The sequence below is a fragment of the Prionailurus bengalensis genome, chromosome C1, assembly GCF_016509475.1.
Source record: "Prionailurus bengalensis isolate Pbe53 chromosome C1, Fcat_Pben_1.1_paternal_pri, whole genome shotgun sequence".
In the NCBI taxonomy this organism is placed as follows: Eukaryota; Metazoa; Chordata; class Mammalia; order Carnivora; family Felidae; genus Prionailurus; species Prionailurus bengalensis.
The window spans coordinates 210,104,602-210,119,427 of record NC_057345.1 but is presented as its reverse complement, the minus strand read 5'-3'; the positions used below and the strand labels follow the sequence as shown (position 1 = coordinate 210,119,427).

Genomic DNA, 14,826 nt, shown 5'->3' with positions numbered 1-14,826 from the left:
AGTTCATACCTTCTAACTCTACACTGCACTGTGACAGGTGAGTGGACTAGGTTGTACCTTCCTCTCGTTGCATTCTACTGTGCGTGACATGCTATCATCATGAAAATCAGAGCTGGTTGTCCCCACTCTCCTTAGCAACAGATAATACACATCACTGCTTAAGGAGAACTCTTCCTGCGGATGGTGAATCCCAACCATTTGCTATTTATTTTTACTGGTTTCAAACACAGAGGGATGTTTTCTTGACCTCGGCCTTCACGGCATTAAGAACACTAAAACAACCAGACTGACCAGAGGGCAGTTACCACGTTTCGAGACTTGTCGTAGAGCTTCTGATATGAATATATCATTAAAGCTTAGAAATTGGATCACACTAGGATGCACACTGCACTTTGTTGCAGTGAATTCATCTTCAAGCTGCCAGCGTAAAATAGTCTTTTTCTAAAATACCAAATGAGGGTTGTTCTGATTAATAATCACTTTACAAGTTCGGCACTCACAGCATGGGTACTGAGAACAGACTTGAAGACAGCTTTCATTGTATTAATCTAACATGGTTGATAGCATCCATATTTTAAAAATCCTTTAATATTTTTATCATTAAGCAGTAAAATTTAACTGTTGTATGTTTTATTTCCAAGTTTTACCACCTGGGAAATATTACTACCTCAGGAATCAATTACCATTAAGGAAATTGATTACAGTCTGGTATCCTAACATTTACAGTGTTTTTTTTCCTCTTTCCTTTCCTCCTAGAAATTTTTGGCTCAAGCATTTCAGTTTATGTTTCCATTAGTTATTACTACAAGTTGAAGGTAACAGTACAAGTTTGCTTAAGCCAGTGAGTTGGTTGAAAGAAGAGTGAGTTCTAGTGAAGTGTTGGTGGAAAATATATGAATATATAATACAAAGATAAAAGGTGAGATTCTTGGGGTGTCTAGGTGGCTCATTTGGTTGAGCATCCAACTCTTGATTTTTGCTCAGGTCATGATCTCCCAGTTGTGAGATCGAGCCTGACCTTGGGCTCTGCATTGTCAGCACAGAACCTGCTTAGGATTCTTTCTCTCTGTCTCTCTCTCTCTCTCCCTCACTCTCTCAAAGTAACTAAATAAGTAAACTTTTAAAGAAAAGGTGAGATTCTTAATCATTGTGTCTTAAATAATATGTCAGCTGCCTATAAGATATATAAGTACTTTTTTAGCCTCCTATATTTATGATTTTTGGAAGAGAACGCTGGTTTTTTTAATAACATTTTTAAAATAATAGTTTTAGATTTACATGAAGCTTGCAAAGATAGTACAAAGTTCCTATATACTTCACACCCAGTTTTCCCATAATTAACACATTACATTAGTGGTAGACATTGGCCATAAGTTACAAATACTGATGTATTGCTACTCACAAAAATCTATGCTTTATTCAGATTTACCTAGTATTTGTGTCTTCTTCTGTTATGTAGTATCATCCAGGGTACCACAATACATTTACTCATCATGGTCATGTTTCCTCATGATTTCCTTCACTATATCAGTTTCCAGGACTTACCTTTTTTTTTTTAATTTAACTTACATTAATTTTTATTTTTTTCAACTTATATTTGATACACAATGTTACATTAGTTTTGGGTGCACAACATAGTGATTCAACTTCTCTACACATTATGCCCTGCTCCCCACAGTTACTGTCTGTCATTATACCATGCTAGGCTTTTTCTTATTTTTGATAACCTTGGCAGTTTTGAAAAACACTGGTAGGATATTTTATAGAAAGTCCTGCCAATGAGATTTGTCTGTTGTTGTTCTCATGATCAGGCTGCTGTGTTTTGGGGGGATAAGCCTACAAAGGTAAAGTGCCATGCCCATCATGTCATATCAAAGGTGTGTACTATCAACTTGACTTATCCTTGTTGAGTAAACCTTGATATCCTGACTGAGGTACAGTTTGTCAGATCTCTCTGCAGTAAAGTTACTCTTGTGTCCCTTTCTATACTGTACTCTTTAGGGAAAAGTCACTATGTGCAGTCTACACTTAAGGATTAGGGAGTGAGTGCGGGAGTCTCCTGCAGGGTGCGTATCTACATAAATTATTTAAAATTCTCCTCCATTGGAGGTTCATTTTATCCCCTTTATTTATTTTTCCCATATAAGTAATTGGCCTAGACTCATGGCTATTTATTTTTACATTGGCTATAATCCAACACTAATTTGTTCATTTCCTTGCTAAAATTGTTCCAGCTTTCCATTACCTCCTACATCCCTTTGACATACCCCCATTCAAGTACTTTTAAGCACCTCACTTTTTGGCCCTGCAACATAATCCAGGCTCCTCTTGTAGATTCTCTGACTTAGCCCTCGAATCAGCCATTTCTCAAAATTCTTAGGTTCCTTTTGTTGAGAATGGCCTAAAGACATGGGCACCAGGTAAACTCATTGCTACTGGGATAGAGTTGTTTCAAGGCCCTTTTAGCTGAAAAGAGCAAGAACATATATGCATTTATACTATTTCATGTACTTTGCAAATCTGTATCTGCATATGTATGTATTTATATTAAGCTAAACATATTTATGCTGGCATCTCCACTCTAACTCATTATTACATGGTTCATTCTAGCTTTCTTTCCTTGCTTAGCTGTAGCTTCCACACCAGCATGAGAAAATTACCTCCCACCGTTCAACTTCCATTTAATTAATTGTTCACTTCTAGAATATACGTATAGTGGTTTCAAAAATGTTAACTGATACCCCCATCGGAAACAACTTTACCAAATCAAGTACAGTGCTTATATGTATTTTCTTTAGTCTTTGTGTTATAGTCTCTATTCATTTCCAAAATTACTTAGTATCTTTCCCTCTAATCTCTTGAGAGAAGTTATTTGATGCATTTGTAACATAGTCCCATATTTTTGTCACAGTGACTCCCATCCTGGAATCTCCCAATCTGCCAAGCGGTATTTTAAATATGCACACATTAAGGTTCATTATTTTTTTTTTCTGTAGAGTTCTGTGAGTTTTGACAAATGCCTAGTTTCATGCGCCTGGTGGTATGTTATCACACAGAATAGTTTCACTACCTGAGAAAATCCCCTATTTCACCCGTTCAACTCTTTCTCCTTCCCAAAGCCCTGGCAACAACTGACATGTTTATGGTTTCTATAATTTTATCTTTCTCAGAATGTCACATAAATAGAATTGTACAGTACATGGTATGTATTACATACTATATTATATACAGTATATATTGTTCATCCTTTCTTTCTGATTTATTTAGATTAGCAATATGCTTTTATGATTCAACCATGTTTGCGCATGGCTTGGTATCTCATTTCTTTTTCTTGCTAAAATGTGTTCTATCACATGGATGTATCCAAGTTTGTTTATCCGTTCACTTACTGAAAACTGTTTTGAATAAAATTGCTATAAACATTTGTGTGTAGGATTTTGTATGAGTGTAAATTAGGTAGATACCTAGGATCATAACTATGCTTCCTTGTGTAAGGAAGTGTCACACTGTCTTCCAAAGTGGCTGTGGCACTTGGCATTTTACCAGAAATGAGAGTTCTTGCTGTTCTATATCTTTGCCAGCAATTACTGTCAAGTTTGGGATTTAAGCCATCCCAATAGGTATATTATGGTGTATCGTTGTTCTTTTAATGTGAATTTCCCTAACGACAAATAATATTGAGCATTTTTCACATGCTTGGCATCTGTATATCGCCTTGAGAGAAGTGTCTGTTCAGATATTTTGCCCATTTCTTAAAATGGATTGTGTGTTTTCCTATTGTTGGGTTTAAGAGGTCTTTATATATTTCAGTTATTGTTCCAAGAACATATTTTGCTAATATTTTCTCCTGTGTTGTGACTTACCCTATTCTCATAACAGCATCTTGCATGGATGTGAATTTTTAAATCTAATAAAGTCTAAATTACCTGTTCCTTATTTAATGGATGGTGATTTTTTAGTTGTATCTAACAACTCATTACCATGATCATCTAGATTATGTCCTATTTTGTTTTCTAAAAAGTTATTTGTACATTTACATCTGTGTTCTGTTTTCAGTAATTTTTGTATAATGTGCAAAAGCTGTGTCTGACTTCTTTTCTCCTCCTCCTCCTCCTCTTCCTCCTCCTTCTCCTCTTCCCCCTCTTCCTCCTCCTCCTCTTTCTTCTTCTTCTTCTTCTTCTTCTCCTCCTCCTCTTCCTCCTCCTTCTCCTTCTTTTATGGCATGTGAACCATCAGTAGTTCTATCACCATTTGAAAATAACTATTCTTTCTCCAGTGAATTGCCTTTGCTGCCTTTGTCAAAAATCATTTGAATATAATTGTTTGGGTCTATTTGTTGGGTTTCATTGATTTAAGTGTGTATTGTTTCAATACTATTCCTCTGTCTTGATTACTGTAGTTTTATAGTATGTCTTGAAATTGAGCACTGTAAGTTCTCTAACTTTGTTCTTTCTTTTCTCCAACATTGTGTTTGTTATTTCAGGTTCTTTACCTTTCCATATACATTTCAGAATCAGTTTGTTTATATCCACAAAATAACTTGCAAGGGTTTTGTTTGAGACTCCACTTATTTTATGGATCACGGTGGGAAGAATTAACATTTTAACAATATTGAGTCTACTGATCCATGAACATGGAATATTTCTCCATTTATAGAGATTATCTATGATTGCTTTCATCAGTGTTTTGTAGTTTTATGCAAACATATTATATGCAAATTTTGATATATTTATACCTAATTATTTCATATATGGTATTACTCTAAATGGTATTTGTTTTTCAATTCAAATTTATTTGTTCAATACCTGTATACAGGTAAGCAATGCACTTTTATATAATGTCCTTTATCTTAATCACTTATTAATTCAAGGAATATTTATGTATATTCTTTAGAGTTTTTTACATATCCATTTTTCCCTTGCTGAATAAAAGCAATTTTATTTCTTCCTTTCAAACTGTTTATTTTCCTTTCAATTCAGTACAGACTTTTAACCCAGGGCTCCCAGTATTATACTGAATAGTGTAATAACTCAACTTGATAAAACACCTCCAAAAATACCCACAGATGATAGCATAGTTAATTTCTAATTACTGAATGCTCTCCCCATAAAATCAGGAACAGGGGAAGTATATCTGCTCTCACCAGTGCCATCACTATTATACCAGAAGTTCTAGCCAGCAAACTAAAAGACCAAAATGACAACAGCACAGCATGCAAAACAGGCAAGTTGGAAATAAATAAATAAATAAATAAATAAATAAATAAGTTTATCTCTCGGGATGCCTCGGTGGCTCTGTCAATTAGGTGTCAGACTTCAGTTCAGGTCATGATCTCACAGTTCATGGGTTTGAGCCCCATATCGGGCTTTGTGCTGACTGCTCGGAGCCTGGAACCTGCTTCAGATTCTGGGTCTCTCTCTCTCTCTGCCCCTCACCTGCTCGCACTCTCTCTCTCTCTCTCTCAAAAATAAATAAACATTAAAAAATTAAAAAAAATAAAGTTCTCTCTCTCTCTATGCAAATAATTTGATAGTCTATGTAGAAAACCCTAAGGGATCTATAAAAAATTTCCAGGACTAAGTCCAGAAACAGAAAGTTCACAAGAAACAATGTAAACAGAAAAATCAACTACATTTCTGTATTATAGCAACAAGTATATAGAAACACAAATTAAAAACCCAATACACTTTACAATAGCTCTAAAACTGAAACACTTAGGTGTAAACCTAACAAAAACATGTAGAAATTTTTTTCTGCTACAAACAACAAAATACTGATGGAAAAAATCAAATAAAATCCAAATAAATGAGAGACATTTCATTTCCTTGGTTTAGAAGACTGATCAGAGCCAATTCTCCCCAAATTGATATGCATGTTTGATGCAATCTTATCAAATCTCCACAAGAGTTTTTGGAAATATAAATGAAGTTATTCTAAAACTGTATGGAAAGGCAAAGTAACTACAAGAGCTAAAATAATTCTGTTAAAAGAAGAATAAAGTGGGAGGAAATATTCTATTCGAATTCAAGATATAATATATAGCTATAATTATCATGACTATGTGGTATTTGTGGAGGGAAGGACATATAGATCAATAGAACAGAAGGACGAATCCAGGAATAGATTCATAAAATCATGCCCATTAAATTTTTCATGATGGAGCAAAGGCAGTTCATCAGAGGACGTATATAGCCTTTCCAACAAGTGGTGCTGAAGAAACTGAGCTTCTATAAACAAACAAACAAGGGGCACCTGGGTGGCTCAGTCAATCATCCAACTTGGGTTCAGATCATGATCTTGCTGCTGTCAGGACAGAGCCTGCTTCGGACTCTCTTTCCCCCTCTCTCTCTACTCCTCCCCAGCTCATTCTCTCTCTCTCTCTCTCTCTGTCTCTCTGTCTCTCTCTCTCTCTCTCTCTCTGTCTCTCTCTCTCTCTCTCTCAAAATAAATAAATAAACTAATTTTACAAATGTTTATAAAAAAGAAAGAAGAAAATGGACCTCACACCTTAAAAAGCCCAACTTCACATCTCATAGAAAATTAACTTAGAATGTATAATAGATTTAAATGGAAAATATGAAACTATAAAACTTTAAGAAGATAACATAAAAGGAAATTTTCAGGCCTCAGGGCATGATAAAATGTTCTTAGAACTGTCACCAAAAGCACAATCCATAAAAGAAAAAAATATATACCAATTAATTAGATGTTATCATAACTGTGAATGACCCTGTTATGTCAATTAAAAGACAAGCTGGGAAGAAAGTCTTTGTCAACCACATAGCTGGCAAAGGACTCAGATCTAAAATATGTAAAGAACTCCCCAAATTCAACTGTTAGATAGAAAACAATAACAAAAGGAATCCAATTAGAAAATAGGTAATTAGCACAATAACAAATAATTATAGGAAAATATGTTTAACATCACTAATCACTAGGGAAAAGAAATATTACTACACACTTACTAAAAGAGAATATACTCTGGTGACAACACACAATTTTTCACCAGGCAAATGCTGATAACAATACAGAAAAACTGGATCTATATTCATTCATTGCCGGTGAGAATGTAAAATGGCATAGTCACTCTAGAAGATATTTTGGTATTTTTTTTAAAAATGAAAATACAATTACAATAAACCCAGCAATTGCACGCCTGGATATTTATCCAAAAAAACCAAAAGCTTATGTCCACACAAAAACCTGTACTCTCTTTTACAAAAATAACTTTTTTTGGTAATCGCCCAAACCTGAAACAGCCAAAATGTCCCTCAATAGGTGAATGGTTTAACTGTGGTGCATCCATATCATGGACTATTACTCAGCAATAAAAAAAAAAATGAACTATTGATACAACAATTGGATGGATCTCATGGACATTATGTTGAATGAAAAAGACCAATCTCAAAGGTCACATGATCTCTGATTTTATATCCATAATAGTCTCAAAATTATTTTTAAAAATATGGAGATGCCAAGCAGATTAGTGGTTGTCAGGGGTTAGGAATAAAGAGACATGGGGGGATGTGTGTAACTACTAAGGGGTAGCACGAGGAAGGTCTTTGTGATGATGGAATAACCTCATGTATTGGTTACAATGATCGGATGAATACACGCATTTGATAAAATGATTCAGAACTATGCACACATATTATATCAATGTCAATACCCTCGTTTTTCATCTTGTTCTATAATCAATTAAGATGCAGTGTTTGATAGGGACAGAATGGGCGAGAGAGCATCTGTGATCTCTCTGTACTACCTTTGCCACTTTTGTATATAATAATTTTTAAATGAGAAGTTTAAGAAGTTGTAAAATATTTTCATATGGCTTAAACTTTATCAAAGTATTTATTCACTAATTCAACAAATATTATCAAATGCTTCATCTGCCAGTACTATTTTAAGTGATAAAAATTCACCAGAATAAAGCAGTTTCCGATTCTGTGGGGCTTCCTTTCTCGTTGGGTGGGGGAGGATACATAAAATAAGCAATTCAACCTGCCCGTGATGTGTCAGGTGGTGACAGCAGGGCAAGGGTTCGTGAATGATGAGGAATGGGAAGCAGTGTTTCTATCCCACGTGTTAAGGGAAAGATTCTAATGGGGTGCCAGGACCTGAAATATACGAGGGCATTACTCAGGAGACGATCTGGAGAGAGCGTGTTCTAGGCAGAGAGGACAGCAAGACCCTGAGATTAGACAGGGATTGGCATGTTCAGCAAAGAGCAAGGAGTTTATATGACTGAACTATGAGCAGGACTAGGTTGGAAGGGACTGGAGTCAGAATAATGAGCAGCCAGATTGTGTATAACTGGTAAGAACTTTGGGTTTTATGCTAACTTAGAAACCCCTTGAAAATGTTCGAGAAACGTGAAATAAAGATTAAGATTAAAGAAAATTAAGACAATTAAAGAGTATTACTAGATTTTACTTACTATATTTTAAAAGCTTGGATGGATGGCATAACCCAAGGGAAAAAAAAAACCTGCCTCCTACAAATATACCTCATTTTTTTATGATGAAACTACAGAAATTTGATTTTTCAGTCTTCAAAACACCAGTATTATTAAAGTTGTTTATCTCTTGTCAAATGTCAAGATATATCTGCATTTAAGATATTTGGTAGAAAGTTTCTTCACAAAGATATTACAGTGCATAAATAGTTGTAATCTCTACAGATTCATCCATTCGCACAACATCTTCCATTTATATTGCATCTATCTCCCTTTCACTAAATCCTTTTATTTATTCCTTCATTATTTATTTTATTTTGCAGAAACTGATTTTTATCTGTAAATGCAGGTAAATAAGGTAAGATTTCAGTCTTCTGCTGCCTCACTATGTTGTATAGGTGACTAATGTATAGACTGTCATAGTGCAAGCATGTGGGAGGAGACTCTATAATAGAAATAGATGTGTGTTATGCTGGAAGGAAAAAAAGATTATACCCCTCATGAGTTCAAAGGTGGCACCTGATGGATGTTGATGGGTAAGTAGGTATCTGCCCAGTGGCCAAAGAAGAACATTCCAGAGGCACACCTAAATAACAGCCAGTAGCCAGGCAAGAAAGTGTGAAAGATGATCAGTGGTTATAGTATCGGATGCTTGATTTGCATGATGCATAGTTGTGCAAATAAGAGCTCAGAACTATAGCTCCATGTTACACTTCTTGTGGGTATTTTAATCTTAATATGTCTATATTCTTGGAACAAAAAGTCACTGAGTGTGGTTTGGGGTCAGGACACTGAAGTCTCCAAATGAGGCTTCAGAGATGAACAGAAAACTGATCATTGCCTCATAAAAAGCATGCACTTCATTTCGTAAGAGATGAGGAATTGAGATAATTTTACTGGAAAATATCATGATCATATTTACTTCAGAAGTTCTGTTTTAGGAGCAGAATGGAAAACTGTTTGGAGGGTATGGACTCTAAGTCCGAGAAAACCACCTTGCAAGCCATTTCAGTACTTTTGTCTGGAAATGTTCATTGGTGGACCCAAAAGATTATTAAAGAAGGAAAGGTGTACATGGGGAGTGGATAAAGAACACAACTGGATAGAAATTGAGGGAAAAGGAGTTGAGGATATAGAACGGTTTAGCTGTAGCAGGAGAATGAAGGGACAGAAGTGTCTAGGCAGCTGCAAGATGGAAGACATGACATTATCTTTGATGAAGAGAACAAAAGAAAACTTGAGGAGAAGGTAGTGATTGTGGGAAAAGCCCAGTGCAAACTCAGTTTGAACATCTTGGGTATGGAATACCCATCAATGAGTTAGGGACTGGAAACATAGAAATGAAAAAAAATCACCCTTATGTAACAAAATACATATTAGCAGTTTCCAACTCCACTTTTTTTTAGTCACTGTTGATCTTTAGGGTCCTGGGTTAGGTTAAGTTGTTATGGAGTTCGGTCTGTCCATAACAAAGTTGGTTTTTATTTGCCACGTTGGGCCTCGTGGGAGGTAGGCTCTAGAACTGCCTTTGATAATTACTTACAAGAGGAAGGAGGAGAAAGAAAAAGAAAAGGAGAAGGACAGGAAAAGGGAGAAGAGGGAGGAGAAGGATGAGGTGGAGGAGGGAGAGGGAAGCAGCATTAGCAGCTTCCATACAAAGAAATCAGATTCTTTTCTCCATGACACTTTTTGGTGCCTTCCGGATATCAGCTCACATCTCCGGAGAAGAGGAGTTTTGTCCTTTGTCTTTTGAGATGCCTTCGTGTCTTGACTAGATTTTGACATCTAGGTGCGGGGGTCCCAACCCCATGTCTTTTCTCAAGGGCAGCAGATAACTATCATGGATTGGAATGATCCTCTACACCAGTGACAGGAACGACGGCATGTGCAAAGCAAAAGTAGCACACGTTGTCACCAGCTAGCTCTATTGAGACACTATGGAAATATGAGAGAGAGCCTGTAGCATTGTTAAATTATGGATCAGTGCTTATGTCAAGCGATGTCAACTCCAGGACAGGTTCTCCAATTCCAATTACAGCCTTTCTGAAAAGAGACTCTAATTCTTGAATAAATGAACAAACTCAAGCATTTCATTTGATTTCAACATGTAGGTGAGCTCTGGTGATCTCTGATCTATATATCAGAATGAAGTATGTATATGTGCTGAAAATATAGCTCAACTATGACAGCGGTACAACTGATGATGGCAAAGAGATAATGGTAATAATATCCCAAAAGGTGAAAACGTAAAGGTTATCATCAGTGGCAGCATAGGGTCTTGGTTTACAGACACATCATTAAGTGCCCTCAGGAGAATATGGTAATATGCTAGGACTTCTCAATGCCATAGGATAAGCAATACACTTGTCCTAGAGCAGAAACATTTTCCAAAGTCGTGTAGAAATGGTAAGAACAATGACAACAAAAAACAAACATGGATATTTTCGAGAGATGAATGCAAAAATCTATATTAATTTAAAAATTAGAATACAAGGCCCAGAGGTTTTACGCTAACAAAAAAATCTGCTTAGATTTGGCCCCCAAGACCTGCTGAGAATGTATGTGCCTTTCCTGTCTTCCTTAGCTCAGAATATTTATATTATGAACAAGATTGAACAAGATTGCCTTGTGAACTTTAAGAGTCTGAAAGCTCAATGAAGTTTGGAATGAATTTTGCCTCCAGAAAGAGTTTAATTCATTAGTTAGATGACAGACAGACAGCAAGTGATGGACAATAAGTCATTATATGCACTTCTCATTGGCGACTGGGTCACTGGGGCTGATAAAAAAGTCACTTTGAACAACAACCAGATGTTGTAGTAACTGGGCATACGTCAAAAAATCATGCTGTATTATCTTTAATTAAATACAAAGACCTTCCCAATCATTTCACTCACTCTTGTCTCTCTCTTCAACAATGGTGAGATGGATATCTTTTCCTTGGGGAAGAGAAATCCATAATTTGTTGCATTCACCAAAAGTGAAAATGTTGGAGGGCTAGGCTGCAAAGCTGGTGCCATCCTATCTTTCACATTAACATATCCAAAGAACCAGAATGTCTCTCTCTGTTGATGACCACACCAGTTCTTCCTCAGTTAGCCCCTCCACTCACCATACACACAGATTACCAGTGTCAAACGTGATGAAATTGGCAAACCAGCCAATCTCAAAATCAATCCGAATAGTGAATCAGTCACCAGCTGAGGGATTCCGTGTGTGCCCACAAAGATCTTCCTCACCTTACACATCTTGTGCTTAGCTTTCTCGGGTGTAAAATGATGAACAACAAAGTAAAACTTGGTGTCCTAGGTCAGATGGAACTTTTCTCCAGTCTTGTCAATGTTGATGGCATCCATTAAGCCGGCAGGGTAGGTAGCATCATTTCAGACCCTGCCATCAATCTTGAGGAACCACGGCACTCAGGTCTTCTTTACCTCAGCTCCTGACAAGGCACACTCGACTCTGTTCCTTGGGAGAATGATGAGGGGGAGACGTTCTCTCAGTTTGGAGGACTGGCAGATAAGCAAGGAGCAAACATGTTGTTCACTTGATCTAGCATCTGGTGCTTTAGAGCTGCTACACATTTCAGCTGCTTCTTGTGCTCACAAGCCAGGGCTGTGCTAGGCACGGAAAAGCCAAACTTGATTGGCTTTTGATAAAAGAACAGTTTTAGCTCTCTTACACTTTATTCCCTGGGTGACCAAACTGACTTAAAATTCTATTTTTTAAGTTCATTTATTTTGAGAGGGAGAGAGAGAGAGAGAGAAAGAGGGAATGAGAATGAGCTGGGGAGGGGCAGAGATAGAGAGAATCCCAAGAAGGCTCTGGGCTGTCAGCGCAAAGCCCAACACAGGGCTCCCTCCATCTCACAAACTGTGAGATCACGACCCGAGCCAAAATCGAGAGTCAGAGGCTTAACCAACTGAGCCAATGAGTCACCCCTTAAAATTCATAAACGGTTTACTTTCTAATTGCTGTTGAGGCTAGCGATACAATAAAATAATACCCTGGTGATACATATGATATTTTGTGCTACTGTTCTAACTTGAATGCAACAGAAATGGCAGCAAAATTATTCAAAAGAGAAACTTGTTGAAAATATGGCTCACAAAGTCAAAGGAATAGCTCAAAGTCAACTTGGCCTCAGAGAGGACAAGAGCTTGGATCTTACCCAGATCCAGGTAGCACAAATTAATGGATAATCTCTTAAGGACTTCAGTTTTTACAAGAATCCATTTTACCCATCTTTTCTTCATCCCTGAATTGCTTAGGTAAAGATTCAGACGCTCAGAGAAGAGACTGTGGTGAGCTGGGCTACTCACAGCCTTTTGGACTCTTGGGTCCCTTTCCTGGTGGTCTGTCAAGCCTGCCTACCGTTCAGGAAAGGCACTATGTGCAGGTCTGGATATATGCTGTCTTTCATTCAGCTACACCAGGTTGTCATTTTATTGCCTTTGATTGTCAGTCAGTTTAGACTTACCAAATATAGCCATTATCCAACCAAGACTCCTTTGACTATTTAGTTCCATCACATGCTTAATTTTTATGTATCTGGCTACTGAAAACCTACAAGGATTTAACCAGCTGCCAAATAAAACGAAAGTTTACTTGGAGGCACGCCTGGGTGGCTCAGTCATTAAGTGTCTGACTCTTGGTTTCAGTTCAGGCCATGATCTCACAGTTCATGAGTTCAAGCCCTGCATCTGGCTCTGTGGTGGCAGTGTGGAGCCTGCTTGGGATTCGCTCTGCCTCTCTCTCTGCCCCTCCCCTATTCATGCTCACTCTCTCTCTCTTAATAAATAAGTCAAAAAATAAAAATAAATACAAGTCCCAAAGTGGTTTTTTTGAGTTTACTTGAAAAATGTTTAATCAAACTTTTTTTTTTTTTCAGAGAGAGGGCACGAGTGAGCCAGGGGCAGAGGGAGAGAGAGAGAGAGAATCACACAAGGGGCAGAGACAGAGAGAGAGGGAGAGAAAAGTGGGGCTCACCCAAGGCAGGGCTCGTGCTCACCCAGAGCAGAGATCAAGCTCATCCAATGTGGGACTCAAACTCATGAACCGTGAGATCATGACCTGAGCTGAAGTCAGATGTTTAACCGACTTCATCAAACTATTTATTGAACATCTATTACATACAAACTGGGTGTTATATCAAGGAGCATAGACTTTTTAAATATATATATATATTTAATTTAAATTCAAGTTAGTTAATATACAGTGTAGCATTGGTTTCAGGAGTAGAACCCAGTGATTCATCACTTACACGTAACACACAGTGTTCATCGCAGCAAGTGCCCTCCTTAACACCCGTCTCCCATTTAGCCCATCCTCCCACCTGGTTCCCTCCAGCAACCCTCAGTTTGTTCTCTGTATTTAAGAGTTATCTTACGGGGCGCCTGGTTGGCTCAGTTGTTTGAGCGACCAGCTTCGGCTCAGGTCATGATCTCACAGTCTGTGAGTTCGAGCCTCAAGTCAGGCTCTGTGCTGACAGCTCAGAGCCTGGAGCCTGCTTCCGATTCTGTGTCTCCCTCTCTCTCTGTTGCCTTCCCCCCACCCCGGCTTGTACCCTGTCTCTCTCTCTCTCTCTCTGTCAAAAATAAATAAACACTAAAACAAATTTTAAAAAAGAGTTATCGTATGGTTTGCCTTCTTCTCTTTTTCTTATTTTATTTTTCATTTCCTTTCCCTATGTTCATCTGTTTTGTTTCTTAAATTCCACATATGAGTGAAATCATGATATTTGTCTGTCTCTGACTGACTTCTTTTGTTAGCATAATACACTCTAGTTCCATTCACATTGTTGTTACAAATGGCAAGATTTCATTTTTTTTTAATTTTTTTTCAATGTTTTATTTATTTTGGGGACAGAGAGAGACAGAGCATGAACAGGGGAGGGGCAGAGAGAGAGGGAGACACAGAATCGGAAGCAGGCTCCAGGCTCTGAGCCATCAGCCCAGAGCCTGACGCGGGGCTCGAACTCCCGGACCGCGAGATCGTGACCTGGCTGAAGTCGGACGCTTAACCGACTGCGCCACCCAGGCGCCCCAAGATTTCATTTTTTGATCAGCAAGTAACATTTCATTGTATGCATATATATATATATGCCACATCTTCTTTACCAATTCATCAGTCAATGGACATTGGAGCTCTTTCCATAATAGACTTTGTCCAGCACATAAATACAGAATATAAATGATTTATTCAGGTAATAAACTAAGCTATTCACAAATCAAGACCATGAAGAAGACATGCCTTATTGTTCGTCATATGCTAGAGCTGAAACTTAACAAAGCCTTAGTTTCCTTAGCAGAACAGTAGAATCCATACTTGTTCTGTGGTTGAGACTGACTAGCTACTCACCAAATCTGCTA

The 14,826-nt window shown here is 37.6% G+C and overlaps 1 pseudogene; it reads right to left on the bottom strand.

Annotated features, from left to right (window-relative positions):
• Window positions 1–11,344: 11,344 nt before the first annotated feature.
• Window positions 11,345–12,062, bottom strand: LOC122479529 (annotated as a pseudogene).
• Between the last annotated feature and the right edge of the window lie 2,764 nt (window positions 12,063–14,826).